The sequence below is a fragment of the Garra rufa genome, chromosome 15, assembly GCF_049309525.1.
Source record: "Garra rufa chromosome 15, GarRuf1.0, whole genome shotgun sequence".
In the NCBI taxonomy this organism is placed as follows: Eukaryota; Metazoa; Chordata; class Actinopteri; order Cypriniformes; family Cyprinidae; genus Garra; species Garra rufa.
The window spans coordinates 6,335,421-6,350,354 of NC_133375.1; the positions used below are offsets into that span (position 1 = coordinate 6,335,421).

At 36.6% G+C, this 14,934-nt stretch overlaps 1 protein-coding gene and 1 pseudogene across 1 annotated transcript in view; both read left to right on the forward strand.

Annotated features, from left to right (window-relative positions):
- Positions 1–4,567, forward strand: part of sypb (synaptophysin b) — a 29,547-nt gene extending 24,980 nt beyond the window's left edge. Inside the window, exon 8 of the mRNA XM_073818515.1 lies at positions 3,415–4,567. The gene's annotated coding sequence lies outside the window, so the exon portion shown is untranslated. The remainder of the gene's footprint in view (positions 1–3,414) is intronic.
- Positions 4,568–6,084: 1,517 nt separating this feature from the next.
- On the forward strand, positions 6,085–12,325 carry LOC141286480 (protein NLRC3-like; annotated as a pseudogene).
- The last annotated feature ends 2,609 nt before the right edge of the window (positions 12,326–14,934 follow it).

The window sequence follows — 14,934 nt, forward strand, 5'->3', positions numbered from 1 at the left end:
CTAGAAAATGTCTGCCAGCCCCCATCCAAGCTGACAGAGCTTGAGAGGTGAAAAGGTGAGGCAAACATGGCAGATAATTGCCAAATGCAGATGTGCAAACTAAGCTTGTCACAACATCATACCCAAAAAGACTTGAGGCTGTAAAGGTGCTTCAACTATGTACTGAGTTAAGGGTATGAATACTTATGCAATGTACTTATTTCAATGTTTTATTTTTAATAAATTTGTAAAATCTGGTTTTTGCTTTGTCATTATTATGGTGTATGGAGTGTAAATTGATGTGGGGAAAACTAATTTAAAGCAATTTAACATAATGCTACAACAAAACAAAATGTGGGAAAAAAAATGAATGTGAATACTTTTGCAAGGCACTGTACATACATTTAGCCCATGCATGTGCTGAAGTTGAGTAGCAAATATGGCAAAGTCAACAAAGCTCTCACAAAAGCTATAGAGAAGAAATAGTTGTATTATATTAGAAAGTCTAAGGCTACATGAAGATTTCCAAGACATTCAAAGTTCCTAAAGACACAACTGACAGTCTTATTCCTTAGTTTAAAGTGTGTTGTACCAGAAAATGTTTGGGCCTGTTAAACCAAAAAGCACAATATTATAAAATGTTTGATTGGAGCAACTGAATAAACCTGCAATGTACAGCCAAAGACTTGCATGGTGACCTGATGGAAGGAGGGAAAACATTTCAGTACAGTGTATACGAAGAACACTAGACAAGTATGGCCTTCATGTTGAGGCATCTTGCCGAATACCACTCTTGACCAAGAAGGTCGAACATGCTAAAATTAATTTAGATAGACCTTCTGGAAGAATGTTTTATGGAGTGATGTGACCAAACTGGAACTTTTTGGGCCTGTGGATCAGCCGTATATCTGGTGCAAAAAGTTTATAAGCAAGAGAACATGATGTCCATGTTCAAACATGGAGGTGGGCCAGTCCTGTTATGGGGTTGTTTTACTGTAGCAAGAAGTGAAAATCATGACTGTATGAAAAATATCATGGATTCTTTGAAGTATCAGACCATTTTGGCAAGAATTGTGATGCCTTTGGTGCAAAGACTGAAGACTGACTGATGATCAATGGACTTTCCTGCAGGACAATCATCCCAATACATCCAATTCTACTTAAGCATGGTTCAAGGATCCGTCATAGAATGTTCTTGAATGGCCTGTTCAGTCTCCAGATTTTTTTCTCATTGAAAATGTTTGGTTTAATTTGAAGAAAGCAGTGGCAAAGTGAAAACCACTGATCATCAGTGATCTGAAAGCTTTTTTTCCAGCGAAGAATGGGACAAGATTGCAGTAGAGAGGTTATCAAAGTATCTCTATTGGTGGTTTTAAAGAAGAAAAGATTTTGCACCAAATTTGACTTTTGGGGGTTGAATAATCTTAAACATTAAACATTTGATCTTTTTTTTTTTTCATTATTCATCAACTTGCATTCTCAGAATTACTCAAATAAGTATTAATAAACTTTCTCTAATAGTGTACTGATGTGTTTGTTTAATTGTTTTCACAAAATGTTGTTCTCTGCAGCAAAATGTCTTGCAGGTTAAATCATTTCGATTGCAAGTGCACATACATAACAAGCAGCGTGGTCCAAACGTCTGTACCCACTACTGAAAATCTATTAAGATTATTTTATAATTTAATATTTATTTTAAAATAAGAAATTATATTAAAGAATATTTATTAATTTTGTATTAATTTGAAATTAATTCCTAAATTAAATTCTTTAGTATTTTAATATTAAAATGTTCTGTTTATTTCCAGGGTTAAAAAAAAAAAGTCAGATTTTCAGAGTGTCCGTTGTATATTGCTCACTACACAAACATTTTACAATCTACATTTTAAAGGGTTAATATTTAAAAATATTTGAAGTCTCTTCTGCTCACTAAGACTTAATTTATTTATTTAAGAATTTATTTGATACAAAATACAGTAAAAACTGTACTTTTAAAGTACAGTAAATTTAAAGTAACAGGTTTCTATTTGAATACATTTTAAAATCTGAATTTTCAGCATCATTACTCCAGTCTTAAGTGTCACATGATCCTTCAGCAATTATTCTTATATGCTAATTTGACACTTAAGAAATGTTTCAGATTATTAGCAATGTTGAAAACAGTTGTGCTGCTTTATATTTTTGTTGAAACCATGAACAGAAACTGTCATGATCTGGGCTGTGGGGTTTCCCGCAGCCACCTGAGAGCGCTGTTTCCCTTCCTTGCACTGCACTTCCCTGATCGTTCACTCCTGTCTTGTCATTAGCACTCATTGCACTTACACCTGTTCACAATTATATGGACTATATGAACCCTCATTGCTCACCATTCATGATGTCTGCATTGTCTTTAGTTCTGTCAAGTATACTCTGTGTTTCTTAAATCCCTGGCCTTTGATCGTGTTCTTGGTTTTGTTTATTTTTGTGTTTAAGTTTATTAGTTTTGTGCCGTGTTGGCCTTTTGCTTTGTTTGTTTATTTGTTTAATTAAAAAACCTCTTACCTGCATCTGGACCCAGACCCTTTCCTTCTCACCGTGACAGAAACATCATTTATTTGAAACTGAAAATCATAGTTTTGATTTATGCCCATTTATAATGTCAGGTTAGGTTTCTTGCACCAAAAAAAAAAAAAACTTTAGAATTTTAGAATTGTTTTGACCATTTTTAGAATAAAACTTGGTTGTTCTAAGCAAATGTCCTACATGCTGAACCTACACTACCAGTAAAATATGTATGTTTTATTAAGAAGTCTCTTCTGCTTACTTAAGCCTGCATTTATTTGATACAAAGTACAACAAAAAAAAAAACTGAAATATTTTTACTTTTTAAAGCAACTGTTTTCTATTTGAATATATTTTAAAATTGAATTTATTCCTGTGATTTTAAAGCTGAATTTTTAGCATCATTACTCCAGTCATGTGATCCTTCAGAAATCATTCTAATGTACTGAACTTTTGTAAATATTGATAATAGTAATAATAAAAAAATGTTTCTTAAACAGCAAATCAGCATATTAGAATGATTTCTGAAGGAAGGAGTAATGATGCTGAAAATTTAGCTTTGATCACAGGAATAAATTAGATTTTAAAATATATTCTAATAGAAAAGTTATTTTAAATAGTAAAAATATTTCTAAATTTTACTGTTTTTGCTGTATTTTGGATTAAATAAATGCCGGCTTGGAAAGCAGAAGATACTTTTTTAAAAAAAACATTTAAAATCTTACTGTTCAAAAACTTTTGACTCATAGTGTATATTGTGCACATGCTGCATATGTACATAGCCATATCATTTTTTATATAAATTTTGCATGTTTGTATATTGTTGTTCTAACTTTATAATGCATTTATAATGGAAGAAAATTGCAAAAACTTAAACATGTTTTTTATTTACAGATCACAGCAAGAGGACGGTCATGTGATCAGCCAGCATGGAAACTTCTAGCTCTGTTTCCTCTCTCTTCAGTCTTTCTATATGAGCAATGGGTTTAAAGGGAAGGGGTGGGTGAGGGTTAAAGCACACTTAGGAAATCTTAGCAGGGTTGTTACTAAATCATAGCCAAGAGGAAACGATTGGGACCCAGGAGAAGATGACACCCTCATTTTAACATACTGTCTATCACATCAAATCCAGCCGAAGATTATTCATCCTATTATGACGAGGAAAAACTTGAATATGCTACCAAAAAAAATGAATGAAACCTATGATATATACTGTATGTTACATACGGGGAGCCGTTTGAATGAATTATATGAATTATAGTAATATTATACTGAATGTGTTTGTCTGTGTGGTGTAAATATGAATTATATTTAAATAGATATACTGTATTGTGAATTTAACTGTTGCTTTTTTGTGATTTCACTTGTAGTTTCCACATTTGTTTTCTTTTTATTTATTGTAGTGGTGTTTTTCCCTGTGTTACCACTACTCCATCTTTATCATTGAACCCACAGTACTGACCTTAATCCTCTTACCAAATGTGTTTTTCTTTTTTTATTTGTGTGAAATTTCATTTTAAGGTTCATGAGAACACAAAGATTAAATAGTTTAACAGTTATGTGTAAATCACTACTAAAAGTGTAAACTAAAGTCAGTAGTCATAGAAATGGTAGGGAGAGAACCTGAGTAACACTAGAAAAACTAAAGAACGGGAAGTACAGGTGTGCATGCACAAGATTTGTTTCCTTTTTATGTTTTAGTTCAATGTCCAAACCTTTATAATCTAAAGCACATATGTATGCTCTAAAACGGCTTGTAGGACATTATAGTGAACTTCATCATGGGTGCTTCAGTACTTGATGTTTGGTTTTTCCAGTGCTGTGAAACTCTACTGATGCTCTTATTCAGACATGAGTGTGAATGACCAATTTTCTGGAAATTAGTTTCCATGTGTTTTGGCTTTTTGTTCAGACTGAAGTGGGTGTTTTAATGATGTCTCTGTCTCTCTGCCTGTACATGAAGGTCCATGTAGCTTTCTTTCTCTTCCTAATTATATGATCTGATAATGCAAAATAAAATCATGTTAGAGAATGACGAGTGATGACATTCATGCTCCAGTGTTTTTGTTTTTTTTATCAAGTACTTGGTTTTATGAATTAAAATGTCTAACAGTTACAACCTTGATGGCACACGTACATCTCTGAGACGTCTATTTGACGTCTGCATTTACATCTGCAAGATATCTGCAAGACGTACTTTGCTCATCTGCAATATGTCTATTGGACATTTCCTATCAGATGTCTATTAGATGTCTTTAAGATGTCTTTAAGATGTTTATGAATTAGAATGCATGTAAAACTGACATCTTACAGACGTCTGCCAGACCTTTGTACACAGCAGATGCTTTCCAGATCAAGAGATCTTTAACAGACATCTTGCAGACATACATGTTCTCCACTTCTGTCACTCCTCTCTTCCTCCATTTACAGTGGAAGTTACAGTGGATGAATATGTGTTTCTCCTTTCCCAGATAGCACATGTTCATCTGCAAGATGTCTGATAAAGATCTCCTGATCTGGAAAGCATCTGCTGTGTACAAACGTCTGGCAGACATCTGTAAGATGTCAGTTTTACATGCATTCTAACTAATAAACATCTTAAAGACATCTAATAGACGTCTATTTGACATCTGATAAGAAACATCCAACAGACATATTGAAGATGAGAAAACTATGTAAATACGTCTTGCAGATGTAAATGCAGACATCAACTAGACGTCTCCAAGATGTACGTGTGCTATCAGGGAAGTTAAAATGTTTAATGGAACTTAAGGCTGAAGGTTGAAGCATTTTGATTTCTCTAAGAATGCAAGATGAATTCGGATCTTAACCAGAAATTGTATGGCTTTTTAAGACCTGAAGAGGGCGACATAGTAAATTACTTGAATTGAAATGCAACAGTTGGCAGGTGAAACTAATAATCAATCCAGAACTTGAAAGTGTTTATTAATCATACCTGCAAACTCATTAAACACGACCTAAAGTTCTTGTGGCACAGTGTATTTTCACAGAGTGTCTTTTAAAATCAAACTATTACTGGTATAGCCTAATTGTTACTACTACTAATTAAGCTAAATAATTGCATAAAGAACTTTATTATTGAACTCATTATTTATTTTTATATTATTTATTTTATTATAACTTTATTAATTCAAAATGTATTTATTAGTCTTGTTGTAGTTGTTGTGGCCCAGATAGCACATGTACTGTGTGTCTGCTAGATGTGAATTAAAGTCTAGATAGCACATGTACGTCTGCAAGATGTCTGTTAAAGATCTGTAAAGCATCAGCTGTGTACAAAAAGTATTAAAGTATTAAAAGCTGCTAATATTAGTTAACTTTAAATTGAGTAATTTTGTATAAGCATAGTATTATATATATATATATATATATATATATATATATATATATATTTCTAAATGAGGAAAATAATCCCTTCAATTGTGTTTACAGAAGACAATAAGGAACATAAAATGCAGTTCTGCCTAGACTATCTGCCCTTACAAAGAACTACAAACAAGTCTGGGGAAACGTCATTATGGGCATGCGCGGACGGATCGTGTATTGACAGTATGCTATCAGTGGAGTTTAGAAAGAGTGAATACGTTTGTCTTTGAGTCTGGTCCTGTCAATCATCGCTACTAGCGTATATGAGCAGCTCTTTCTCTTTTCCTTTTTCCTCCTTCACAGCGTACAACCGTAAAGGGGGTTCTTACTCGGAGCTCGAGTCTAACCTTCTTCGAGGACAACAAGCCAAGTTCGTTTACCATTATCTAGCAGGACTGATTGGGCAGGCGTATACTCGTGAACAGAACCGAAAGTAAAACAGCTAGAAACGCCATTTCGAGGCTTTCAACATTTTAACTTTGTGTATTTAAACCTCATTTTATGGTAAGTTCAGAAACTGTTCTTAGTCATAGTCATAATAAACAAAAGGTCTACTTTACTTGAGATTTCCAACACAGATCCGTATTTTGACTCTTCTAACTATGTTTACGCATATAATGCTATTCTAGGGGACTGTGTTCTTCTTATTTATAGCAGCAGTTTTGGCAGGACACTTTCTGTTCTAACATGACAGCGCATCTGTGTATAAGGCAAGGTTCAAAAATAAATGATTGATTGATTCTCTTAAAATATTTCACACACCTTTCATCGCGATCTCACAAAGTTCAGTTACAATCAACAAAGCTCTATACAATGCACAATTAATCTCTTAATCACTCTGATCAGGTGTCTGGTTTTTGATCAAATTTAAACATTTGATGACATTTTTTAAATATAATTAAAAAGAAAGCATACTAGTTAACAGACTCTTATTAGAGACTCCATAAAAGAAACACAGCTCTATATCTCTCTCTGTCTCTCACAGATGAATTATCTGAATTATCACAGCCAGTTTTTATAGACCCTTCATATTTAATGGAATTTAAAGATTTGTTAATTACAGGTCTGTTTGATTGTATAAGGTGTTTTTATGCATGTTTGGGGTGAGTTCTCATTGTATATATTATTTTAGGTCCTGTGTGTACTGTTCACAGAAGAAAAACATGAATTCCAGCACAATGCATCAGTTTTAATGGTGAAAGGGTGCAAGGCGAGACACAAGGAGCTGAACAATCAATATCAGCATACTTGAACCGTCCGGGTGTGTTCGGATTCCTGTCACATTTTTGATGTTCCCTTCAAAAATGACTGTACTGAATCTCTCATTATGCTATATTAGCACCAAATATTGGATTCATTCTTTTTGTCAACTTGTTGTCCTTCATTTAGGACTGGTTTTGTGTTTCTTTTTGCATCTGATTAATCGTAGACCTCATTTATTTGAAAGATGGCATCTCATTTTTCAAACACAAAAAAATAATAATAATAATAATGAATCATTTTCACAATATGAAAAAAAAAATTGGAAAATTTGCACTGTTTATCACACTATTGTGCTTTAATTTTTCTAAAATCTAAAATATCTTACCTCTAATCTTGGGACTTTGTATCCAATATATTTCTGGTTCCCATAAGTCATTGTAATAACTAAGTATGTATGCATGTAATTATTTATTATTTATTTTTCTTTTTCATTCCTTTTTTCAGCATGGGGGAGATACATGAACTAATCAGATCTATGCCATCCTCTACATCCCACTGTCAGACCCACTTCAGGCAGGAAAGAACTGGGGAAATCATTCAGACACACATACTGGGGACTGGAGACCTGCAGAGAGTAAAAGACCAGCATAAAACCAGCATGAAGAACAAGTATAAGAGATTATTTGAGAGTCAACCCCTCTTGAACAAGATATATACACAGCTCTACATCATAGAGGGAGAGAGTAAATGGATGGATGAAGAACATGAGGCTTTACAGTTGGAGAAAAATGCCAGAACAAAACACTCACAAGACACTCCAATCTCTTGCAATGACATTTTTAAAGCTTTACCTGAACCAGAATATGAGAATAAAGACACAATCAAGGTTGTTCTTACCAAAGGCATTGCTGGAATTGGAAAAACCATCTCTGTGCAGAAGTTCGTTCTAGACTGGGCAGAGGGAAAAGTAAATCAGGATGTAGATTTCATGTTTGTGCTTCCGTTTCGAGAGCTGAACTTGATTAAAGATCATCAGTACAGTCTTCACAGGCTTCTGCTGGACTTTCATCCTGAACTTCAAGATCTGGACTCAAAGACTTATGAGGAATGTAAAATAGTGTTCATCTTTGATGGTCTGGATGAAAGCAGAATGACACTGATGTTTTCAGACACTCAGAAAGTTTGTGATGTGACTGAGACTTCATCAGTGGGTGCGTTGATGTCAAACATTATGAAAGGAGAGCTGCTTCCCTCTGCTCTCATCTGGATCACCACCAGACCAGCAGCAGCCAATCAGATCCCCTCTAAATACATCAGCCGTCTGACAGAAATTCAGGGATTCAGTGAGCCTCAAAAGGAGGAATATTTCAAGAAGAGAATCAGTGATGAACATCAAGCCAGCAGAATCATCTCACACATTAGAAAAGCAAGAAACCTCCACATCATGTGCCGCATACCTGTCTTCTGCTGGATCTCATCCACAGTGCTTCAAAAGCTCCTGAAAGAAGATCTGAGCGCAGAAATCCCTCAAACTCTGACTGAAATGTACATCCACTTCCTACTGACTCAGATCAACATGAAGAATCAGAAGAATGAAGGGAGAGATGCAGAAAATCTCCAGCAGTCCAACAAAGAAGTGATTGTGAAACTTGCTGAAGTGGCTTTCAAACAGCTCATGAAGGGCAATGTGATGTTCTATGAGGAGGACCTGATTGAGAGCAGCATAGACACCACTGATGCCTCAGTGTATTTTGAAATCCTTAAAGAGGAATATGTGATTCATGAGAGGAAAGTCTATAGCTTCATTCATTTAAGCGTTCAGGAGTTTCTTGCTGCTTTCTATTGGTTTTTTGGCTACATAAATAGTATTATGGAAACACTAATTTTTTTTGATTCTCTACATCATTTGTTCAGAGGAATAGTAGATGAAGCTCTTGAGAGTAAAAATGGACACCTTGATCTGTTCCTGCGGTTCCTGCTGGGAATCTCACTGGAGTCTAATCAGAGGCTCTTACAGGATCTACTAACTCACACAGACAATAGCTCAGAGAGCATCCAGAAAACCACACAGTACATTAAAGAGAAGATCAAAGATGGACACGGACTCTCCACTGAAAGATCCATCAATCTGTTCCTCTGTTTGCTGGAAGTGAAAGATCAGACTTTGTCGAGAGAGATTCAGGATTTTTTGAAATCAGACAAACACTCAGAGAAGAAGCTCTCTCCTGCTTACTGCTCAGCAATCGCCTACATGCTTCAGATGTCAGAGAAGGTGCTGAATGAGCTGGACCTCAAAAAATACAATACATCAGATGAGGGTAGAAGACGACTGATACCATCTGTGATAAACTGCAAAAAAGCTATGTGAGTGTAAATTCTAGTATATTGTGTGAAATAATGAATGCATCTGTTGACTGAAAGTTCTTATTTTCAGTGATGGTGAGCTTAAATCTATTATGACTGCATTTGGAATTTTCACAGATAAATAATAGTGCCAATGTTATAACGAAACAAGAAAATGCACTCAAAAACATCATTCCTTAAACTGATGCTATATTCTTTTCTAGTCTCACAGGCTGTAATCTAACTGAACAGTCCTGTAAAAGTCTAGCAATGGTTCTGAAATCTTCAAACTCTGTCCTGAGAGAGCTGGACCTGAGTAACAATGACCTGCAGGACTCTGGCGTGAAGCTTCTTTCTCATGGACTCAAGAGTCCAAACTGTCAGCTAGAGATACTGAGGTGTGTAGAAATAATATTTTTCCATGTGTAATCTCTGATTATGTCCTGCAATAGATGCTCAGCCTACTTCAAATCAGTATTTAGTATTGTGCTAAAGCATTTTGACTTCTACCTCAATATTTAAAAGCAAACAAACAAACAAACGTGTGTACACAAATGCAAATGGTAGTCAAGTATTTGGCATCTTCAGACTTGTTCAATGGACTTCATTATAAATACAGAGCTATTGTGAGAGAGCTATCATCTGTGCTAGTCATATACTGCAAAGGAATTCTGGTTGAGTGGTATTTAGTTTGGATCATGGTGGTCATTTCAGGATTACACCAGGACTGCAAAAATGTAGGACTCTCACTTCTCATATACTCTTCATATTATAAACATTTAAAAGAGCTGTAAGTCTGTCCTACATGTAGTTCTAATCTCTCTTCTTGTGTTTAGATGCCTGCGATCTCACACTGGATCCAAACACAGAAAACACGCTTCTCATTCTATCCGAGGAGAACAGAACAGCAACACATGTGGAAGAGCATCAGCCATATCCTGACCATCCAGAGCGATTTGAGCATCAGGAGCAGGTTTTATGTCAAAAGAGTCTGACTGGACGCTGTTACTGGGAGGTTGAAGGGAGTGGGAGAGTTGATATGTCAGTGACATATAAAGGAATCAACAGGAAAGGAGGAAGTGACTGTAGGTTTGGATACAATGATAAATCCTGGAGTCTGTACTGCTGTAAAAACAGATATACTGCCTGGCACAATAATAAGAATATTGACATACCTGCCCCTTCACCACAGTCTAACAGAGTAGGAGTGTATCTAGACTGGCCAGCCGGCACTATGTCCTACTACAGTGTGTCTGACACACACATACTTACACATGTACACACATACAACACCACATTCACTGAACCCCTCTATGCTGGATTTAAGGTTTATCCTGATTCTTCAGTGTCTCTGTGTCAAATTGAACAACCTTCTGTCAGGAAACACACACAACTATCTTAATCAGTGATAAATCACAAATTTTCAGCACTCATTATTTAAAAAATATCGAATCTATTTTGTTGTTAAAATATTTTCTATGAAGCCTGTATTTATGATACATTATAAGGGTATTCTTAAGGCATTATAATGAATGCATAATGCATTATAAAACACTTGTAATATGTTGTATCATCTTATGAGTATTATAATTTTTTAACAGTTTTAATGTATTATAATTTTTTACTTATTTGTGATTATAGCTTTTATGAGTATGATTACCTCCTCATAGTTATAAGGTATTATAAGTCTCATATTTTGCCATGTTACTGATGTCACTTTACTTAAAGCATACAAAGACCACTTATAAGTAATAATAATATTTATCAAATAGTCATAAGATCAGGTATCAGATCAGTTAAATGTGTAATATGATAAGTTTGATTATTTTAATGGTACCCTTTAGACAGCTTTTGATAAGTAACTCTGCAACTAGATGTCAACTGGCAGTAATTATTATTAGTAGTAAGCTATATATTTGTTAACACTGTATTGTGATGGTTCCCCAGATACAACTACAGTCATACTTTATTAAAAAAGTATTAATATTCCAAATCTTCTGAGGCAAAATGATTGATTTGTGAGAGGAATAGATGTAATCGCCTTCTCCGTCTGTCATAAAGCTCATCCTGTGTGCAGTCTCTGCGCGCAAATTCAAAAAATGCCGCCAGAAGAAGCCTTACGTCAGCCTTGGTTGTGAAATGTACAGTACCGACATGTCCTTTCTAAAACCATCGCCTGCTGCAATATCCATTCTTCAACCGGCACGAGCCACCCAGTCCACCCTGGAACCTGCTCTACTTGACTGGAATGTCTTGGAAGAAATCCCTCCGACCTGTTAACCCACTTTTCTCGTTCTTCTGTTAACTCCACCCAATTTGGTAGAGTCCCAGGTTCCATCCAGGGCCCTGGCACTGGTTTTATTCAGCCTCCTAACTCCACTGTCTTCAATGTTTCATTCAGCTCTCTGGATCTGCTTGCTTTGCAGATTCCACCAAGTCCTCTGGCTCTTTCCTCATCCTCTTGCTGTGGTGGTCCCCCTCAGTTCCTTGGTTTCACTAGCAAGATGACGTGTCCTTGCCAACGTCTTTGGCATATATGTGGTCTGTCATCCCTCCACCTTCACTGGGGTCCCTCGTCCTTCTGAATCCGCTTTGGTCTGTCATCCCCCTGTCTCCACCATAGACTTCCCGTCCTGCAGCTGCGGCTGAGCCCTCTAGTCCTTTGGCTCCACCGGGCTCCTCCATCCTATCAACCTCACTGACCATTTATAAAGTTTTCTTTCTGTGTTTCATTCCTGTCTTATTTAGTTTCTATAGATACTGTTCGGGTTTTTCTTGGTGTCCTAGGTTATATTATTATGTTCACCTGTTTCTAGTTTAGTGCCTTGTTTTCTTTAGCACTATCTTGTGTATAAATTCCTTCTTAATTTTTGTTTCTCCTGCATTTTTCTTCAGAGTGTTTGTTTTCTTAAAATACAGCTTGCGACTAGATCCACTCCCAAAATTTTCTCTTCTTGCCTGCACCAACTGTGACAAGTTCCTCTGTGTGAGGATATTTGGATGATTACAAAGTAAATCCAGTGTAGCGAGCTATAGTATTTTTTTATGAAGCTTTAAGCTTGTAGCTTATCTAGTAACTAATGTTTATCTTAGCTGATTTTGATTCTGAAAGGTAGTTAGTGTCATTTAGTATTTTGCCAAAAAAAATATATATATATTAGCTTGCCTTAAACTGAGTAGGACCATGGCAAAAGGTATGGAGTGTGGGAAGGTTATTCCAATTGTCCCAGATATCTGTCAGTTTTACATACATGTACATTACTGGTCAGAGATTTTAGAACAGGTTTTTAAATGTAATTGAAATAAAAGTAGTCGCTGCGAACAGAGCTGTTTTCGACAAGGTAAAAAGGGTGTTGTTTTACTGAACCAAAGTATGTTATAGACTCTTTATTATGGCCCTAAAGATTTATACCTACTTGTTGACAATGGGTATCAGATTACCGCTTTAAAATGCATAGTGAGGGAGCAGTTGTGATTTGCGTAGGTAGACTGTAAGTCTCGGAGTGGCTACGGCAAATGCTCGATCACCCCTAGACTTTAGTCTGGTTCTAGGGACCACTAAGAGCCTTAAATTAGCAGACCTTTCTTGCTGGTTGGTGGTCTATCAACAGACCAGAGATGTATGATGGTGCTAAACCATTAAAGACTTAAAAACCAATAGAAGCACTTTAAAATTAAGGGACAGGACAGGGGCAATATGCTCACGCTTTAAAGCTTCTCTCAGGACTCTGGCAGCTGCATTTCGAACCATCTGAAGGTGGTTTAAAGAAGATTGACTAATCTCCAAAAATAGAGAGTTACAATAATCAATACAACAGTTAAGTTGTGCCAGTGGGGTGTTAAGTAATAGTCTGGATCTACAGTCATGGCCAAAGGTTTTGAGAATTACATAAATATTGGAAATTGGAAAAATTGCTGATTAAGTTTTTATAATAGCAATTTGCATATACTCCAGAATGTTATGAAGAATGATCAAATGAATTGCATAGTCCTTCTTTGCCATGAAAATTAACTTAATCCCGAAAAAAACTTTCCACTGCATTGTTAAGAAGGCTTCAGGGCATCCAAGAAAGTCCAGCAAGCGCCAGGATCGTCTCCTAAAGAGGATTCAGCTGCGGGATCGGAGTGCCACCAGTGCAGAGCTTGCACAGGAATGGCAGCAGGCAGGTGTGAGCGCATCTGAACGCACAGTGAGGCCAAGACTTTTGGAAGATGGTCTGGTGTCAAGAAGGGCAGCAAAGAAGCCACTTCTCTCCAAAAAAAACTTCAGGGACAGATTGATCTTCTGCAAAAAGTATGGAGCATGGACTGCTGAGGACTGGGGCAAAGTCATATTCTCCGATGAAGCCTCTTTCCGATTGTTTGGGGCATCTGGAAAAAGGCTTGTCCGGGGAAGAAAAGGTGAGCGCTACCATCAGTCCTGTGTCATGCCAACAGTAAAGCGCCCTGAGACCATTCATGTGTGGGGTTGCTTCTCATCCAAGGGAGTGGGCTCACTCACAATTTTGCCCAAAAACACAGCCATGAATAAAGAATGGTACCAAAACACCCTCCAACAGCAACTTCCAGCAATCCAACAAGTTTGGTGAAGAACAATGCATTTTCCAGCACGATGGAGCACCGTGCCATAAGGCAAAAGTGATAACTAAGTGGCTCGGGGACCAAAACGTAGAAATTTGGGGTCCATGGCCTGGAAACTCCCCATATCTTAATCCCATTGAGAGCTTGTGGTCAATCCTCAAGAGGCGGGTGGACAAACAAAAACCCACTAATTCTGACAAACTCCAAGAAGTGATTATGAAAGAATGGGTTGCTATCAGTCAGGATTTGGCCCAGAAGTTGATTGAGAGCATGCCCAGTCGAATTGCAGAGGTCCTGAAAAAGAAGGGCCAACACTGCAAATACTCACTCTTTGCATAAATGTCATGTAATTGTGGATAAAAGCCTTTGAAACGTATGAAGTGCTTGTAATTATATTTCAGTACATCACAGAAACAACTGAAACAAAGATCTAAAAGCAGTTGAGCAGCAAACTTTGTGAAAACTAATATTTGTATCATTCTCAAAACTTTTGGCTACGACTGTAGACCATCTAGACCTGGGCTGCCCAACCCTCTTCCTGGAGATCTACCTACCTGCAGACTTTAGTTCAGTCCTTCTCCAACACAGCTGTCTGTGATTATCACATACTACCTAAGAGATTAATTAGCTGGTTCAGGGGTGTTTGATTAGGGTTGGAGCAGAACTTTGTAGGATAGTAGATCTCCAGGAACAGGGTTGGGCAGCCCTGATCTAGACTTACATACCCACAGGGGATAATCTGTGTGAAAAGATGAGCGTGCCTCATCAGTGTTTGATTTACCGGCTGTTTGTCAGTTTTTTAAGTGGCCTAAGTCACAATGGCATGTTCAGTAATGTTCATAAGAAAGTAAATTCTTTCCTATATGTTACATAATTGACAGACAGCGTTTTGTTGACAGA